The following is a 19650-nucleotide window of genomic DNA, read 5'->3' on the forward strand; positions in this document are numbered from 1 at the left end:
GCTCTGGTGCTTGACACGTGCCCTACTCTGGCAGTACCAGATTTCGCTTGTGTGGGTTTTGAGCCCTAGGCCAGGAGGAAGGCCCTGGGAGGCCCTGGGAAGGCAGCCTGTGCCCCATAGGGCCTCTTACCAGGCACAGGCTCCAAGGCTGCCAACCCCGGGAGGGGACACCGGTGGATGCCCCATCCTGCCTCCGCGGTGGGGTCAGTCACAGTACTGACAACTTGTTGGGTTTGCTGTCTGTGGGGCCCTGTGCTGAGGACATAACACAGGGTTCTCCGTGGCACCCCACCCACGGCCCTGGGTTAACCTTCTCAAGAGATGAGGAGGCTGGGCTCAGAGAGGTCAAGGGCCTTGGCTGAGGTCACACAGTGGCTACAGGCAGCTCTGTGGGCGCAGGAAAAGGACCAATGTGGGCCAGGGGCTGGGGCCCTGATGCCACCTGGCCAGGTGGCCTGTGGGAGCCCCGGGAGCAGGCAGAAAGGGGATGAGAGGTGACCCGGGCTGGGCCTGCCTCTCGTCACTATTACTCGCAAGCCCCTGAGGCCCTCCCAGCTTCCCCAGGCCCATCTTCCCGGTGGGGACATTGAGGCCTAGGCGGGCTGAGGCGGCCGGGCCAAAGCCCCCAGCGGGCAGCAGGGCGGGCTCGAGGACTCGCGGTCAGACGGGCGGCGAGGGGGCGCGGGGCGCGGGGCGCACGCGCGCGGCGGCCACGTCCGGTCCGGCCCGGCCGCACGGCTGGGCGAGGAGCCGCGGCGCCGGCTCGGCCCCCTCCTCGGCCGCGGCCGAGACCCCGCCCCGGAGGCGGAGGGGGGCGGCGTGGGGTGGGGAGGCGGGCAGGGGGCCCGGCGCCGGCTCGGCCCGCCCCGCCGCCCGCCCCGCCCCGCCCCGCGCCGCCGCCGGGCTCCCGAGCTCTCGACGCGCCGACGACGGGCCGGGCAGGAGGACTGACGGACGGCTCGGCTGCCGGGCGAGCGCAGCGCAGCGCGGTGAGTGCACGCGGGCCCCCGCCCGCGCCGCGCGGTCCGCGCCCCGGGGCCGCTCGCGGGGACGGCGCCCCGGGGCCCGGGGGGCGCGGAGGGCCCCCACCCACCAGGGCTCCCCCCACCTCCCCGGGTCCCGCCGCCTCCCCCACGCCCACCCCAAGTCCGCGGGAGGGAGGCCTGGGCCGGGAGCTGCGCGCTCATCCCCCTCCCCCTCCCCCCCCCGGCCCCCACCGCCGCCGCAGAAGTTCCGCACGCTCCGCGGGGCGCACCTCCGTGCCCGCTCAGAGCCCCCTTCCTCTCACGCATGCCCGGCCCCTCACACTCAGCTCTCACTCGTCCCTTTTGCGCACGCATGCTTCCCACACACGTGCCTTGCACACGGGCGTCTCCCGGACACGCATGCCGCTATCAGACGGCTGTGCCTGTGAAGCCCTGTGTGGCTCTAACACGCACGCACACGTGTGTGTCACACACATCCCTCTCACATGTGTCACACACGTGCCTCTCACATATGGGGGGGTCACACACAAGCCCCAGTCACCGTGAATCTTGCACACAGAGTCACCTTAACACTGCACTCTGGCACTCCCCCGGGTGGGGACCGTCCCATGCTGTCCGGAGTCGGGTGGGGCCCAGAGTCCGACTGGGGAGCCTCTGGGCTGAGGCTCCCTTACAGGGGGGCCTGGGTGCCTGGGGGGAGCGCAGGGAAGGGGCTCTTCAGTCAGGGGTGGGCCTGACTCCCCACCGCTCATCTCCCCGCTTTGCCCTGCATTCTCTCCCCTGCCCGCTCTCCCTCCTGCTGTCGCAAGGTCTTGTCCCAGCTCAGTTTGTGACTGCCACTTGGGCTGCTCCAAAGCTGGTCTGAGCCAGCAGGTGTCGCCTGAGAGGCCAGAAAAAGAAAAAAATTGGGTGCTGGTCATCTCCCAGGGTCCCTCAAATAAGGGTGCCAGTCCAGGGCCCACGGAGAGCAAGCCTGGATGCCCAGGCCTCCCATGTGTTTGTGGCCGAATGACTGGGGCTCTGAGCCTCCCCTTCCCCACATGCAAATGTGGGTGAAGGTCCGCACCAGGAGGAAGGAGGGACCGGGAACCACTGCCCCTCGACTTCCCAGCCTCCCGTCCTGCATCCAGGGCTGTAATGGGGAGTAAGGCTGGGGACCACTGAAGTCAAAGGCTCTTACTCTGGAGGTGCAAACTTGCCAGCCCCTACTGAGGCTGGCCCTGCATGTTTTGTTTGGCTCTTATCATGCTATTATTATTTTTAAAATTTTAATTAGCTGCCAGCATTTACAAATCGGCAGATTTCACACAGAAGTCCGGATTTCCGTCTTCTGAAAAATTACAGGTTCTGGAGGCTCCAGACCACACCCCCGCGTGGTGCCATCGGCTAGTGCTGCTCGCCTGCTGCCCCGGGTGGGGCAGGAGGCTGCTTGGCCACAGTTCCCACCAAAACCGCCTCACGTTCTGGGCTCCTGCCGGGCCTGTGTAGACCTCTGCGTTGGCTGCACCTGCTGGGTAAACTGGGCCGTTTTTACTGCGTTGCCCGCACCACACCTAGGCTGGTCCCCCTCACCCGTGGCTGGGGAACCCTTGGGTGAGCCTTGTACTGCTCAGGTGTACCTTAGAGGTGTCAGTGAGAAGGGGTGTGCCAGGGGCCTGGACCATGGGGCGTCGTGTTGGTGGCAGGCACCGTCTGCTGGACTTTGGGGGTCAGGAGCCTGGGGGCCCTATTGGAGGAAGGCAGTGATCTCAGAGCCAGGCCCCATCCTTTCTTTCCTCCCCAGATCCTGTCCACAGTCCTACAAGGTCACAGTTTTACGCCTATTGGAAAGATGGGGAAACTGAGGCTTAGAAAGAGTGTCCCAGCAAGCAAAGGGCGGAGCTGGGATTTCAATGCAGGGTTTTCTGACCCTAAAGCCAAGTTCTTTGCCCACCTCTCAACGAGTCCATGAGAGGAGGGACTGGGTCTCGTTAATCCTGGGCAAATTCCCCAAACTAGGTTCACACCTGACATGCAGTAGGTGTTTAATACATGCTTGTAGACCAGCTCCTGAGTAAGTGAAGGGGCCTTCTCGGCGGGGGTCAAGGTGGAGCTCAGTTCAGGGCGCGGGGGGGGGGGGAGGATCTCACGTGACCGAGGGCTGCTGCCGTTCCTCTGGCGCCTGGCACACTTTCCAGCTCTGGTCCTGCCGTGGCTGGGACCCTTTGGTCTCCCGGGTGAAGGCCCCGTGTCCCTCGAGTCTGCGGGGCCTCAGGAGGGTCGTGCTGTGTCCTGTCGGGCATCAGAATTCCGTGTGTGCCTTGCATTAGGGGGCCGCGAGTGGGAGCATTGTTCCCTTAACCCCTGGCCGGCATTGGCGGATGAGACGCTCTCCCAGGAGGGACTCAGGCAGCGGGGACAGGCGGCCCCCACCTCCCAGGAGGCTCAGGCTCCCTGGCGGCCTCTCGGTGGGTGGCATGGGGTGGGGAGTTGCTTCATTACTTTAAGTCCTAGTGCCTGTGACCCTGCTCTCTCTCTCTGCCTCATGTATGCTGCTGAATTCGTGTAAGCTGGATGTCTCCGTGCCGTGTGGCCTTCTGGACGTTTGTTGACTGACTGAATGAGGACCAACCCTACCGGTGGTGCAGGGGACTTGGAGATGGTGGGCAGCCCCTGGCCTCTTCTTTATACCTCCTGTAGGTTTTCGTTCCTGCTGGGGAGGACAGTGCTGGGCCTGGCTGTTTGGGTGGTGCAGAGGGCCTGTCCCTCCCTTCTGTGAGCCTCAGTCTTCCCTTCTGGAAAGTGGGTGCTGTCTGATGGCTTTCCAGGGCTTGTGGACCTGAAGTGGGGCGTGAGGGATGGAATCTTGGGGTCTGCTACCAGGAGGTGATTGGGTGTATCCCCCTCTCTGGCTTCTTGAACCCCAGGGGGCTCCCCAGTTGAAGACCTTGCCCTGGGATGCAGTTCCAGCCTGGACAGGATTCTGGGCTCCATGCTTTACCCATCCCAAGACCTTCATTAGCACCTGCAGGGCTGATTCTGTAGCAGGAGCCTGGCTGTCCTGGGCAGAGTGTGGGAGTCACATCCTGAGCCAGGCACGATCTGGACAGGGATCCCATGGTGGGCACCCCAGACACAGCCTTTGCCCCCACGCAGCAAATATTCTAGTTGGAGGGTGAGGTGGGGTGAGTCAGGCAACAGAGAAATGAATTCAGTTGATTTCAGATACGTGTAGATTTATAAAGGCACTTTGGCCAACAGGGCAACCAAAACTGGGTGGGAGGACAGGGCCGTTGGGGGAGGGGATTTCTGAGCCGAGAAGGGAGTGTGCGGGGAGGGTGCAGGCAGTGGGCACAGCTGGTGCAAAGGGCCTGAGGTGGGGCCAGGCTTGGGGTGTGTGAGGGTCTGAAAGGGAGGAGGCTGGAGCAGGTGGCAGCAGGGCAGGGGAGGAGGAGAGGGACTGGGGCAGGGAGTTTGAAAGCTACTGGAAAGTTTCAGTCCAGGGAGCAGTGAGATCTGAGTTTTGTTTTAAGACACTCTCTGTAGCTCTTTTGTGCCTCCGCAGAGAGGCTGTTGACAGAAGGGTTGAGACCCTGTGTCAGGTCCTGTGCTGGAAGGCAGGTCTCACACTGGAGATGCTACAGGTAGGTAAGGGGGACAGACCTGTTGACAGACACATGAGATCCAGGGTGATGTGTGCTAGTCAAATAGATGTTGGTGCAGCCTCACAGTAGAATATTATGCAGCCTCGAAAAACAAGGAGGCGCTAATCTTCAAGATCTCTTGAGAGAGGAAAACAAGGTGCTGAATGATGCTGCCTTTTGTGTCAAAGAAGGGGTGTAAACCCATGTTTGCTTGTCTGCTCACAGGCAAACCCTGGGAGGCAGCGCTGTGGTGAGTTGCAGTGGTACTTGTGGTACCTGTGGTTCCCTGGAGGGGGCGTGCAGGTGGGGATAAGGGTGCATGGTGAGTGACACTCCGCTGTGTGCTTTCTTGTATTTTCTGGATTTTGACCATGCCCCTGTATTGCCTGTTCAGACATCAAATTAAATTCAGAAGCAGTTGGGCGGTTGGTGGGTGACTGTTCATTTGTGAGTTTCTAGTTCAGTGTTCAAGGATGGTTTCTAGGTTCCCTGCTTTACTGGCCCTGTTGTAGAACAGACTGACTTCTTCCTGCCGTGGTACACAAAGGTTTCCACTGCGATTAAAATCAGATGCTAACAAAGTCACTCTTTGTGAAGTTTGGCGGTTGGACAAAAGGCAAAAATGCCCCCTTCCTCTCTTCCCCGTCCCTGTGGGTGTTTCCTCCTGCTGCTCTGCCTGCTGGCTTTTTGTGGGGCGTGCACCACAGCACTCAGCCTTCCACTCCCAGCCTGTTGCCGCTGTCCCCCCTGCTGGCCGGACTGGAGCTGAGGGGACAGCGGGGCCCAGGGAAGTCCCCGCTTTGGTGCCCTGCAAGGCTCAGATCCCAGCTCTGCCGCTTCCAGGCCCTGCTCCCTTTGGGTCAGTGACTCCCTCTGAGCCTCAGTTTCCTCATCTGTCGAATGAGCATCATAACCCCTTTCCTAGGGTTGTTGGAAGGAGGACAGGAGATCACTGGCTCCTTCGCCTAGCACCTCCTGCGTACTGGTCACCGTTGCGGGGATAAGGCAGTTCCGAGATGACCTCCTCCGCCCCCGCAGAGCTGGCTCCCTGGAGGGGGGGCAGACGGATGCTTAGCCAGCATGCTGAGCTGGCTGGGGCTCGGATGGGGTTGGGGGCACTGCTTTAAGTCGGGCGTCGGAGGAGGCCAGGGGCGTGGACGCCCAGGTGGAGTTCGGACGCTCAGGCAGGAGGCACAGCAGGGGCAGATGCCCTGGGGCCGCTGGAGGATGGGACACTCCTGAGCAGGGAGGGCGGCCTGGCTGCGGGTACAGTGGGCTTTCAGTTTTGTGTGTGATGAGGATGTGATGAGGGTTCAGTCTGGGGAGGGGTGAGGTCTGACTGGGATTTTAAGCCACCGTCCCCATCTGCTGGGAGGGGAGCCGGCTGGAGCGTGGCAGCAGCCTGGGGCTCAGGGCTGGGCCTCGTGGGGCGGGGGGAGACGTGGAGTGACAGCCTCCCTCCGGGACGGTCGGGAGCCCTGGCCAGGCGTTGTGTGGGAGCAGCTAGGAGAGGCTGGCTGGACTTGGGTTCCTTTCTTGTCAGGGCCGTGTGCCCAGGGCCTCGGGTCCTCTCCTGGTACACAGCGCTCGCAGCAGCTTCCGGCGTGGGCCGGCCCCTGGTCCCTCTCGTGGCCATCCCGAGGGCCGCGGGGACCATGGAGGTAGGTCTGAAGTGCTTCTGTCAGGGCTGTCCTGGAAGAGAGCACAGAGGCGCTGGGAGCCTGGGCGTGGTAGGGAGGGCTTCCTGGAGGGAGTGATACCGACACCGACGTGAAGGTGAGGGGCAGACAGGAGAAAACCTGGCTTCACTCAGACAGGTGGGTTGGAGGGGGCTGGCCTCCTGCATGGGACCCTGACACGTAGGACCTCGAGTCCTGGTCTGAGGGTGGATGACGGGCAGCCTTGGGGCCCTTCTGAGCAAGGGAGGGGCAGGGCCAGTGCGTCGGAGGGGCCCTCTGGCAGCCCAGGTGTGGGGTGGGCCTGGAGGGCCAAGCTGGCAGGCGGGGGGCCTGAAAGGGTGACAGGGCAGGGATACAGCTCCGAGAGGCAGGCCTGGCTGTGGCCACACTGCAAGTGAGGTGGAGGGGCTGGGCGGGAGCCAGGTCTGTCCACCTCCGGGTCTGGCCCCGGAGTACTGGGTACCATGGCACGCACGCACCGCTAATTCCCCTCCTTCGGGCTGGTCCCTTCCTGGGGCCCCTCTGGGGTCAAGCCATGCGTCATTTTGCACCATTGTCCTCTGGTTGTTGGAATTTGGAAACGTTGCAAAAATGCCTCTGTCTTCTCATATATGGAGATTATTGCAAAGAAAGTGCGGGTCCAGGGAAAGGTTATTTCCTTCCTCGAGGGTGGGGAACCTGGCTTTTCTGTGGGGTGGGAGTGGTGCTGCTGTGATGTGGGTGGTCAGAGCGACCCCACCCGGGTCAGTGTCGGTGAGGAAGTGGACCTGCCTGCCCGTCTGCCCGGGGCTGGGGGTTGGGGGGCGTTTAGAGACCCGGTCTGGCCAAGAGTGTGGGAGCCAGATCACTCATGTGCCCAGAAGGCCTTTGCCTTTAAGCAGACCTTGCTGGCCTAGGCCATCTCCTCTCCTAGGGCCTTGGTTTCCCCATCTGTGGATTGGGGACAGTTCTCCTGACTCTGCTGTGGTTTGGTGCCCTGGAAGGGCCTGAAGGGTGGGAGGAGGGTTCTGAGGTGCTGGGTGATGGTGGGGAGAGGACCAGGGCAGGCCAGGGAAGCTGGGAGGGTGCCCATGCACCTGCCGGGGCCTGAGTCACGTGACCCTGGATAGTGAGGGCGGCCTCAGCTTCTCCATCTGTAAAATGGGCCTGTTGGTGGCATCTGCCCTAGGGGGTCGGTGTGAGGGCTGAGGGTGTGTGGAAAGCCCTGAGAGTGGCTTTTGGCCAGTGTGCCATGCTTAGTGGACACAAGTGAGCTGGGTTCTACTGAGTGTTGCGACCCCCTCTCCTCTGATCACTGAGATGCCATCGTCTGGGTCGGGGCTGGACACGGCCCTGGGCCCACCGTTTCCTGATAAACCGCCCCGAGTTCCTTCTGCCTCAGCCTGAGTCTCTCCTCCAGCCGTGTCTGTGGTCACTGAGTGAGCTTTTGGTGCTCCGGACAATTCTGTCCTTCTTAGAGTCTCCTCACGGTGAAAACGGTGGCCCTGACATGTGCACAACCACACGGTGCCTTCCCTGGCCCCCGACACACGCAGGCGCGTGTGAACACACACACACACACGTTTGTCCTCAAGACCACCACGCTTTGCTCAGGTTTTCACATCAGCTTTCCGAGCCCTCGGGGCTGAGAGATGAGCCCTTCCAGGGGGCTGGTGCCAGCCTGGCGGCTGGGTTCCTCTTCAGATCCCCTGCGTCTCCTTGGAGCAGACCGATTCGTACGCGGTCTGGCTGTGGGCACCGTGTGCGGGTCTGGTGCCCTGTCTTGGGGACAAAGCCAGCACACGTTTGCTTCCTGTCCTGATGAAGTGGCCGTTAGCATCCTGCCGTGCCGTCTTGTCTGCTGGGTTCCCCGGCCTCCTGTGCCTTTACTTCACATGTAACAGATTTTTAATACGTATACTTACTCTGAAAGGAGACCATTTATCACAAGATGGAAGTCAGGACCGCGTGCCCTGAGTCAGCAGGACCCCCGACGCTTAAGACAGCCCCAGAGCAGGACTGAAGCCCCGCCCTGCCCTTCCCGCCTTGGGCGGGTGTCGGGGAGATGTCTGCAGCACCCCAGTGCTCCGTGCCGGGAGAGACAGGTGCTTCTCGCCACCGGGCCTCTGGCGCTTCCTCTTTGTCCCTGAGATCTGGCCTCACCCTGAAAGGTCATCTCCAGCCCCACTGGCCATCGCTCACTTGGAACCTCCTGGGGACCCCTTCCCACTCTCTGGGCCCCCCTTGACATGTTTTCTGCTGGGCAGAGTCTTCTTCAAGACCAGGTCCCTGGTTTTCTGGTGGTAGCTGGTCTCTGTTCTCACATGGGAGCTGGGGGTGTCCCCTGCACCCCCAGTGGTGTGCACAGCCCTGCTGCCTGGGCAGGGCCCTGCGGCCTGGAGGCAGCCTGGCCTGGGGCGGCCTGGGGCTGGGGTCCGTGCTGTTGAGGCACAGGCCGGGACTCAGGCCAGGGCTGAGGGCGGGGCCGTGGAGCCTGGTGAGGGGCGGTGGGGGTGTAGGCCTGGCCAGAATGGGAAAGTAAGCTGTAAAGTGCCTTGTAAACTGTAAAGTGCGGCCGCCAGGTGAGCAGAGTCGTTAGTGTTGCTTCTGGTGGGTGTCACCCCTGACACCGCAGTCATGGCTGGTGAGGCCCTCATTAGCTACGTCCTCTTACCACCCTCCTCCAAATGTGTTTTCTCAAATCGAGTGCCCGACATTATGCTCCCATGCATGAGAGAGACTCGTTTAAGGGACGGCTGGGGATGGAAAGGATGTGGTGACATCAGCCGCCTGACCCCAAGGCAGGATGTGCCTGCCCCGCAGAATGGCTGGGGCTTCCCGTGCATGGCTGGGGGGAGTGACCTTCCTCCACCCGAGACCTCGGGATCCCGCGGGGATGATGGGGCCCACCCCGACCCGGCTCGCCCTTCACGCTGCTTCCCCTTGCTCCCACGTCAGGAGGGGCCTGCCCGTCACTGTGGGGAGAGGCTCCCTCATGGGGTCTTGTCGGTGTCGGAGGGGGTCCCTGCATTGTCAGTGAAGGGCTGGGGGCCCTGATGCCACTGAGACTGCCTCCCTGGGCCGATCAGTCGGCTGTGGCCCAGGGTGGGGTCCCCTAGTCCTGACAGTGACATGGCTCCAGCCTTAGTCCCTGTGGATGGGCACTGAGTGAAGCCAGCTGCTGCCCAAGGAGGTGTCCCCTGCGGGACACAGTCTAGTGACCCCAAGACCCAGATCTCCTGGGTGTCAAGTCAGCAGCAGATACAGCACAGTTGCCACTCTTGCTCCCTCATCATGACTGTCAGGATTGTTTTGGTTGCAGCAAAAATGTTGTGGAACTGAAATGTGCAGGGGCTGGCTTCAGGCTCGGCTGTATCCAGGGCCTCTGATGATGCTATGAGGGCTGTGTCTCCCTTCTCCATGGTTTTCTCAGCCAGGATCTGCCATGTGCACTCGGGTGGCCCACAGCTCCAGCTCCCTCCCTTCAGCCCAGGGGCGTCAGCGTGGGCCTACGAGACTGGGTTGTGTGACCATCCCTGACCAGTCACTCTCACTGGGGGAAGAGGCCTCTAATTGGCCCTCTTGGGTTCCACGTAGCCCAGGAGTGGGAAAATTGGGGTTCTTCCCCAGGTGGAGGGGGCAGAGAGCCCCACACTGTGGCCACCGCTCTCCCCACAGGTGGACCGCGTGTTTCTTCCCCAGGCCCCCTCTCGCACGGTGGACCCACCCCAAGGAAACGTGAGGATGTTCTAGGGGAAGTAAGCAGCTCTTCACCGTCCGGGGGCATTCTGGTGCAGATGGGGAAGTAGAGACTGGGCGTGGGGCCGTGGGGTCCTGACCTCCCATCCAGTCACTCCTACCCCAGGTGGTCAGGATGTGGGCACGTCTGTTACTCCCCAAGGCTTTGCTCTCGGCCTCTTGTTTTTACATCCTTCTCTTCTGTGAACTCTGAAGACTTAGGGACTCCACGTACAGAGTGCAGGGAGGTCAAAAAAGGCAGCCATAAACTCTGGGGAAAGGTTTCCTGGAAGAGGGGATACTGAGCTGGGTCTTTAGGGATGAATAGGAGTTTGCTAAGGGGCAGAAGGGTGTGCATGGCAGAGGGAACAAGGGAATGGGCTGTGACTTGAGTAGCTGTGAAGGATTTAGAGGAGCTGGGGTAGGTCATTTTTTGTCTGTAGGCTGTGTATTGAATGCCTGTTGTTTACCTGGTGCTGGGGTCACTACATCTCCTGAGTCCTCTCAGTGTAGCTGGGAGGCCACTGTGGTTGGGTCCATGAGCAGACGGGAGCCTGACCTCCAGTCCAACCACCCTGCCCCACGTCCTGTGTCTGCCCTGAGCTGGGGCTGTGCAGATTGATCAATCAGTCCACCCACCAAGTGCGGGGCCGGCTACACTGAGGCCGGGTGGGACACGTGGTGCCATTGGAGCTGTGAACGAGGTGGAGCAGGGGTGCGGCGGGAGCAGGAAGCAAGTCCTTAGGGTTCCAGGAGGCAGCATGGTCTGGGTAGAGGGGACGGTCAGGGGCTTCGGGGAGCAAGGACTCCCTGCCCCGTGCTGGTACCCACCAGGGAAGGGCGGCCCAGCACGCATGTTCGTGCACACACAGGCTCACTCGGGCACACGCAGCCACACACGTGCTCACGCGTGCTTAGACAGGCCTCATGCGCACACCCCACACACAGACTTCACAAGCACGGGGATGCACTCACAGCCCCCGCCCCCGCTCACTCATGCTCACACGTCCTCGCGGGCACTCGCATCTCTCATGGAGGGACCCTCCGTCTCTCAGCATCCCTTGAAAACACATCCTGTATCAAACAGGGAAGAGAAAGCAGGAGACTGTGTGCTTGAGCCCAGAGGTAGGGTGAGAAGGGGGCCCCTGGCCTGGCTCCGGGGGCTCCCCTCACCTCCCCGGAGCCGTCTCTCAGTGTGGGTGGACCCCACCCTGGACCCAGGTGCAGGGGTGGAGCAGGGGTGAGAAGGGGCGGAGCCACAGTTTAGGAGGCTCTGGACAAGGGGTGGACCCCAAATGGGGTTTATCTCCCACCTTTGTGTTCCTCTCAGGGGAGGAATTAAATCCCCCAAAGGGCAGTGTACCCTGCGGAGGGGCCTGCTGCGGGGAGCCCTCCCCTGGGGGCCTGGTCCATGACCCCCTTTGCCAGGAGAAGCCTCCTTTACGCAGAGCTCGTAATTGCAAAATGCTGAAGTTTATTGACGACTTTTTCCTAGGATCTCCCGAGACGATCACGTAGGGTTTTTTCTTCTAATGAATGGCATTGATTTTTCAGTATTGCACTAGCCTTGCATTCCTGAGGGAGTCTGGGCACAAAATATTGTTACCCCTGTAATGGGCTGCTGGGTTCAATTGTCTGATGTTTTGTTCAGGGCCTGGCAGCTGGACTCCTAGGTAGAACTGCCTGTCTGGCCCCCTTCTCGCTATAGCTGCGCCTGCTTTTGGTATCAGGACTTCCCTAGTCTCATGAAACGGGAGAGGATGCAGCTTTCTTCTAGGCCGTGGGACAGTTTTTTAATAGGGTGGGACTGTTGTCAGCTCTGGCTGTACCGTGTCTTGGGCTGGCCTCTGTGGGCACTTTTTAATTTCACCCTGGTTGAACACACAGGGAAAGGGAGGCGCCGAGAGCCAGAGCCCCGCGCCAGGGTCGGACGGCAGGAGGCAGCTCGGCCGGGCTGCGGACACAGGCCTGTCTGACCCGGGGTCGCGCTTTTAGGCTGTTCATCTCTGTTTACAGGAGAGCTGTTGGCCTTGTTCCGGGTTTTCAGGACGGGTAGGGAGAGCAGTGGCCGAGCGTCAGGAGAACGTTCCCCCCGCTCATCACCCCCGCCTCCACTTGTCCACTGACCCTTACCTGCCCAGTCGTCCAGCCGCCCTTCAGCTGTCTGTCCTCAAGCGGGTGCTCCCACCATCAACCCGTCTTCCCATCCTCACCTCCTCTGTCTCCGTGCCCATCTTTCCACCCACCCACCTGCCCGACCATCAGACATTTATCCACACGCTAGTTACTCGTCCATCCGCTGTCCGCCACCTGCCGTCACTCACTCACTTACTTATCCATGATCTGACCATCGTCTGTCACCCATCCATCTCTTTCCAACTGTCCATCCACAAACCAGTTCACGTACCCATCTGCTAGTCCACCTTCTCATCCATCCGTATTCCATCCGGTACCCGCCGACCCATCCGTCCACTCATCCATGCGTCCATCTGTGCATCTGCTCATCCACCACCCAGCCATCCATCTACTCATCGACCCATCATCCACCCGTCCATCCTTTCATCCATCCATCCATCGCATCGAGTCACCCATCCGTCCACCCACCCACCCACCCCTGGGGCTTGGCCTTAATGGAGGGGGCATGATTTGGGTGTGGAGAGATTCAGGAAGGAGGGCACCCTGGTTTGGGATAAGGATTCGAGTCAAGATGAGGACCTGGGAACCAGAGTCTTCCAGTTTAGCAGGAATTGGGTGTGTGGAGGGCAGCAGGGGGAGATGGGTTAGAAAAGACAGGTGGGAGCTAGATGGTGGAGGACTTTGAGTGCCATCCTTGGAGTCTTCACTTTGTCCTGGGGCCAGGGGCCTTCAACCCAGAGTCCATGAATGAGTTCCACAGGGCCTGTAAGACCCCTATCCCATGTATCTGTTGAGACTCTTGGTTGCAAGTGACAGAACACCTGGTCCAAGTTAGTTTAAGCAAAATGGCTTCAGCTTTTCAGGGAGCTTCAGGCATGGCTAGATCCAGGTGCTTAGCAACTATCATTGTGACTCTGTTTCTCTTTTTTTCTGTCTCTTGGTGTTTCCTTTTTTGTTTTTTGAGTTGGCTCCAGCCTCAGATGGTTTCCACTTGACAACAGGATGGCTACAGGGACTGTTGGGAGTTAAACCATCTCATGCCTACTACAGCAGGAAAGAGGGAGGCCTTTGCCCGATGAATCACCTGAATTGGCGTCCATCACTGAGTTAGGCATTGTTGCAGGAGGAGTGAGAAGCACTGACTGGGGTGACAGTGGAGTGGTGTGGACCCCAGAATGAAATTCAAGGGGCTGTTCGTGGAAGGAGAGTGAATATATGACGAGTGACCAGAAGCCACCTCAGGTCCAGGTCCTCGGTGGGCAGGACCGCGGGCAGGCCGGACACCTGTCTGTCTGTAGCCAGTGGAGGGCTCAGGGACACCTGATGGGAAGAGCAGTGAGCTCAGCCTTGGCCGTGGGGGCGCCGTTTCTCATCGCTCCGCCGGACGCGTGTTTCCTCTCTCCAGAGCTGTGCCTTGTGGGGAAGGAAAATCTCAGTTCCCTCCTGGTGCCAAAAGCAACATTTTCTTTTCTCAGAGGTTGATTGTAAGTCACAGACATTCATCTTTGTAATTTTTCACCTGCTTATGTCTCTAATGAGATTAGGGGTTATGTAGGCAGGGCCAGTGCTCACCCGTAGCTTAAGGAGCTTTTTATTCATTTGACTTTTTTTTTTTTTTTTCTTAATTAGCAAAGAGAGGGCAGGGAGGGGGGAAAAATCCTGGCTGTTGTGCTGGAAGGAGGATTTTCCCAGTGTTTTCATGAGCTCACCCGCTGGAGGTCCCCGGGGGCCACGAGCCTGTGAGGACGTGGGGCCCCCAGCACCCTCCACGGGTCCCACCCTGTGTCCCCTCCTCTTTGGGGGGTCTCAGGCCACCCCTGTGCCCACAGCCTTGCCTGCTCTCCTGTCTTGGGCTTTTACAAACAATGGCATCAATAATGAGATTTTTGCCCACGAGGAAATGAAGGAAAATGGGACTTTAAAGGTGGAATCCAAGCTTGATTGCTTTTCTTTTGGTAATTTGTGGCTGTTTCTCGTATTCCACCCCTCCTTTCCGTTGCTCCTGCCAGCGCGCACTCTGGCCTTGTTTCCTTTCTCTGGACCACTCTCATCCGCCCTTTTCTTTTAAAAGTCTCTTATTGTGAGAAAACATGCATAGAAAAAGTAGGTGAAAGTCAGAACACAATTGACTAACGGCTCATGTAACCACACCTCTGAACCCAAAGGACACCCCCCCCCAACTCCCTTGGTCCTTCCCTCCTCTCCCGCCTGACACACCAGGCACCGGCCACCAGACCCTCAGGGTGCCCACTGGGCGTGGCTTCCTAGCTCTGCCTCCAGCATCTGCATTCCCTCCGAGATGCTGTTAAGGTTTTACCGGCTTTGGGCTTCCTGGGACTGGATACTCCCTCTGCCTCCCTGACCCGGGGTGGCCCCACCACCCAGTTGGGACAGTGTTCACCAAGTGTACTGACCCTTTGCCACGTTCCTGGGGGTCCGGTCTCCTCTTCTTAACTTCCCTCCTTCCTTGACTCTCATGTCCCCCTGCCCCCCACCCCTTTTCTCCTCTGGCTGCTCTTTGCACCTCCTCCCGCTTCCTTCCGTGTCCCCTGCATGCCAGCCATAGTGAATCAAGCAGGTTCCTGCCTCAGGGCCATTGCACGTGCTGTTAGTGCTGCCTGCTGACATTACCCAGCTCTTTGCATAGCCACCACATTTGTGCCAGGCAAGTCCGAGCTGAGTGTCACCTCCTAAGTGAGGCCTGCTCTGACCACTCTTGGCAGGGGGGACACCAGGCCCTGTCCTTCACAACCCCCTTGGCCACTGGCGGGGCCCTCACCTTCGTACTTGTTTGCTATTTGTCTGTTCCCTTTGTTAGGGTGTTGGCCACATGAGGGTGGGGCCTCTGCGTCCTGCTCACGGCCTCATCCCGGTGCCTGACGAGGGGGCCGGCAGGCGCAGGTGTGCAGTGAGAATCTGCAAACTGAAGGGCTCCAGCTGGGCCCCCTGGCCGGGCCGACCCGGCTGCAAACCCCTGCACTGCCTTTTACTGCTGCTGTGGCCATGGGCAGTTCTTTCATCCTGTCTGGGCCTGAGTTCTTATCTGTAGAGCATAAATAATGTTAAATAAAATAAACATCCCCTCGGCCCCCAGCCCAGTGCTGGGTGTTGTGTCGGCTCTGAGGAAATGATAGTTAATATCATTTAGCTGATCAACAGCTAAAATCCCTCTGACGTTTTGTGCCAAGAACGAGTTTATTTTTCCCAGTGAATTAGATGACTTCCTCTTATCACAGGAGGAGCACCAGGTCATCCTCTAATTTCCCTTTTGGCCTTGGCTGCCAGGAAGCTTACTACTAAGGGGAGGTCTCGGGGGCAGCCCTTGTTTCCTGGTGGGTCTTCTTTGATTATTCACTTTTGGCTCCATAATGCACATGTTTTGTTATTTTTCACTGCAGTAAAATACATGTGAAACAGACCGTCTTAGCCATTTTTGAGTGTGAAGGTCAGTGGCATTAAGTACATTCACGTTATTGTGCAGCCATCGCCACCCTCCATCTCCAGAACCTTTCCTTCTTCCCAAATTGAAACCCTGTCCTCATCAACCACTAAGCCCGCTCTTCTCCGCCAGCCCCTCGTACCCACCCACGACCCTGCTTTCTGTCCCTGTGAATCTGACTCCTCTAGGGACCTCAGGTAGGTGGGGTCGCCCAGTACTTGTCCTTTTGTGTCTGGCTTATTTCACTGAGCACAGTGTCCTCAAGGTTCATTCATGTTGTCACATGTATCAGAACTTCCTTTAAAGAATTTTTTTTTCCTGAGGTAATTAGGTTTATTTATTTTTTATTTAATGGAGGTCCTGGGGATTGAACCCAGGACCTCGTGCCTGCTAATGAGCACACGCTCTACCTACCCCCAAGCCAGACCCTCCCCCCAGAACTTCCTTGTTAAGGCTGAATGCTGTTCCGTCGTGTGTGTAGACCACGCTTGGTTCATCCGTTCACCTGTTGATGGACGCCTGGGTTACTCCTGCCTCTTGGCTGCTGCGAATCGTGCCACGGTGAACATAGGGGCGCAAACACAGCTGTTGTACATTGCTTCCTTGCCTCGCTGGGCCTGGGGTCCTCCCAGCTGGAATTGGAAGCTAAAGGTAGGTCTGGGGGCAGTTTCTCGGACCAGACTGTCTGACCTGCTCTTGCACGGCTGTGTGTCTGTGTGTGAGTGTCCGTGTGTGAGTGTGTGCCAGAGCCCATGGGCACTGCTGGTGCCCCCTGCTTCCTCCCCTGGTGCCCTGTCCCCCAGCTGCTGCTGGCTCTCCCTGCACCCTTCTCCAGATGCTTGCCCTTCGCCGACAGCTGTTGCCTCCCCTCATTGGCCCGGGAGGTGAAGCTCCCCGCTTCATCCCATCCGCGGCCGATGACGCACCGGTGTCCCTGACTGGGATGAGCCCTGGGCTGCCAGTCTCGCTGCAGGGCTCCCAGTGGGTTCAGGCTGCTGTCAGACGCCAGCTGAGACCACATCTTTGCCGTCCCGTTTCCCGCTCCCTTCTCTCAAGAGTTCTCCCAGGAAACCACGTGCACAGCACCCCAGCTCAGGGCCTGCTTCCGGGAGGTCCCAGCTGAAGACAGCGTGCAACTCTGCATTCCCTCCCGTGGTTGGATGTCTTGCATGGCCGTGGGGATGCGTGGATTCTGATACAATTGTTCTGCCAGGCCACCTGGGTGGGAGCGGGCTCCTTGGAGGGGACAAATTCCCAGTGTCTGCCACTTGGAGGAGAGACAGCTCCTAACTCAGAGCACTGGGCTGTTCAGGCGGTGGCCCTGGCCCGCGGTCGGGGGAGCAGGGACTCCTGCCTCCCCCGGGCCTCTCCCATTCGTGTGTGGACTGGGGAGGTCCAGGAGGGCTCAGGAGGATAGAGAGGAGCGAGGGAGCCCAGTGATGGTGATGGAGAGTGCGCCTGGTCCCTCCGTGGACTACTGAGTTCAGCCCCGCCATGGACCCACCTTCTGATTTTCCTAGAAGGGATGGGAATCGAGCTTTGGTGTAAAATGTTCTGATTTTAATGTTAAATTCATGATAAATTAATAACATTGCCATGTTATAATATCAGCAGCTAGTTTCAAGAACACCATAGAATGTGGGTCCCCAGACATGGTCCATGGATAGATGGCTCGGTGGCTGGTTTGTGACCACCCTCTGGCTGGACTTGGGGACAGCGGGCAGCCATCTGGGCGGGCTTCTGGGAGAAGCTGGGGCCGCGCTGTCCCAGGAGGTGCTGGCCAGCGGCCCAGGTGGCCCTGATGACTTGCGTGCTTGTAGCCGGCCTGCCTGCAAGGGTCTGGAGTATTCACTTCCCCTCTGCCGTCCGCAGCTGCGTGGACCCTCAGCACTGTGCTGTGGTTGCCTCTTGGTTAGATGGGAGGTCCCTGCAAACACTTCCAAAGTTTCGTAGCCACACCACAGCAGCCTGAGACGTTCTTCTGACCTGAGGCTGCCTGGTAGAGATGTGGATGCCAGTTAACTTGGGACTTCAGATAAATGGTGGGGACGTGTCGCCCCGATATTGCACAGGACACTCTTTCTACTAAACAGTGATGCACTGCTGTGTGAAATTCCTCTATAACTGCTGCCTTGTGTCTTTATTTGCTCACTCTGGCAAGCCTGTTCTTGTCAGAATCAGGAGGCTCAGAGAACTGGAAAAAAAGGAGGAATTTCCTTACCTCATGGTTCAGTGTCACGTGAGGCCAGACTTCACTTTTGGTGGCGCTGGCGCTGGTGATGAAGCAATGCCCTGGGGCCGTGCGGGGGGCCCCGGGTGGCCTTGCCAGCTCAAGGAGTTTGCGTCTGGGGCCGTCTGTGGACGGATGCTGTGGCTCACTTTTCAGGGGTGGGTCATCTTACTTAGGGATGTGGTCTGTGTTTGGGAGTGGGTGGCAGTGAGGGGGGCAGAGACAGGAGGTCACAGCCAGGGCACATGAGGGCAGCTGAAGTATGGTCACTCTGATATGCTGGCCCCCCGTCCCCCTGCCCACCCCCAGCTACCCTGTGGTGGTGGTGGGGGAAGCATGGGACAGTGGGACCGTGTTCGTGTCTCCCACAGTGCCCTCAGCCACCTGCCTCCACAGACAGCCTGGGAAGAGACCCTCCTTGAGTGTGCCCCTGCCCGATCCAGTCCTACCCTGCCCGTGTTCCCATTGTGAGAGCGGCCCCCATCCCCAGCATTAGTCTGATCATCAAAGCTCCCCTACCTCCTCCTGCCTGAGCCACCTGCCCCCCACAGCTGGACACGCTCCCAGGCACTGGTGTTGGTGGCTCCGTCTTCCTTCCCATCTGAAGGTTGGGAAGAGTGAAGCCGGAGGGGGTGCTCAGACACCCATCGCCGGAGTTCTTCTCTGGGAACAGCTGGCCGCATGGCCTTTGTTTGAGCTGAAGTGTGTTACACACATCGTAGGCTTGGTGGTACTTAGAGGGTCAGCCATGCAGAAACGCCGGCGTCCGCAGCTGTCACAGCCCACAGGGTGACGGCCGTTCCTTCACGTCGCCTGGCCCTTGGTCCATCCCCCAGCCCCACCCCAAGCCTGGCGTGGCCTCTGCCGTCATTGTCTCCGGGTCCTGGTGGGATCCCGCCTGCGGCGGTTGTCACGTCTCAGGTCTGCGTGAACCCAGCATGGCATCTGCTGTGTCCTGAGTGCATGGGGCTTTTTGTCCTGTGGGAGGTCGCCCCTCTGGACTGTCTTCTGGGGGCTGGCTGGGTCCAGTGCTCTGGACCGAGGCGCTGGGTGACCTGGGCAGTGGTGGTTTTGCCCAGGAGTTCAGACAGGCGTGGCCGGCCCTTTCCTCAGCTCCGAGAGGCATTGGTTGGGGACGTCGGGTATTCTCCTGGCCTCCGGGCGTCTGGGATGGCCTCACCTGCATGCCCAGCGCTGTGACCGGGAGGAGTGGACAGCTGGGCTTATGGGGCCCCCCTGTCAGGGTAGTCCCACCTCTCCCCGGTGGCTTGGTGCCCTGAGACCAAGGTGGAAGCTGCCAGGCGTCCTACAGAGGTCAGCGTCCCTCTGGGCCCCCTGTGAGAGCAGTCACAGTTCTGAGTCTCCCAGGCCCACCCTCCACCCGCCGCAGCAAAGTGGGGGTGAGCGTGTGGGTTGGCCGGGTGTGTGCGTGCTCCCACCTGAACGCTGCCTGTGGCCGAGGTGGGTTCCTGCTTGCAGAGGGCCTGGACCGGACGCGGGCTCTGCGTTTTCAGCCAGACCTCGGGAGCCCAGAGTTGAGTCAGTTGTCCTCCTCAGCTGGTAACACGCTGCTGTCTTGTTCTCGGCAAGGGCCTGCTCTGATGTTATTGGTTGGTTTCCTCCCCTTGTCTTGGCTCCCTGGCTGTGGGCGCTGCCCAGTTCTGTTCCGGGGTAGCTGTTTGTTTGCAAACAGTATTTGACCTTGGGGGAGCGGGGGTGGGTGTGCGGTCTTGTTCTGTTTCTTGTCCACTCAGTGCTGTGTTTGTGGTGTCCATCCTCACTGCTCTCTGCATCCCGAGTCATTGGCTTTGAGTTCTGTGGGGTCCTTGAGGGGATGTGT

General features: G+C 59.6%; 1 protein-coding gene across 2 annotated transcripts in view; it reads left to right on the forward strand.

Annotated features, from left to right (window-relative positions):
- The first annotated feature begins 908 nt into the window (after positions 1–908).
- The window catches only part of FBLN2 (fibulin 2), a 67510-nt gene continuing 48768 nt past the window's right edge, over positions 909–19650 (forward strand). The window contains exon 1 of one of the 2 annotated variants that reach the window (XM_064496200.1): positions 909–989. The gene's annotated coding sequence lies outside the window, so the exon portion shown is untranslated. The remainder of the gene's footprint in view (positions 990–19650) is intronic. The other variant, XM_064496198.1, reaches the window with a different exon arrangement.

This window comes from Camelus dromedarius, chromosome 17 (assembly GCF_036321535.1).
Source record: "Camelus dromedarius isolate mCamDro1 chromosome 17, mCamDro1.pat, whole genome shotgun sequence".
Classification (NCBI taxonomy): domain Eukaryota; kingdom Metazoa; phylum Chordata; class Mammalia; order Artiodactyla; family Camelidae; genus Camelus; species Camelus dromedarius.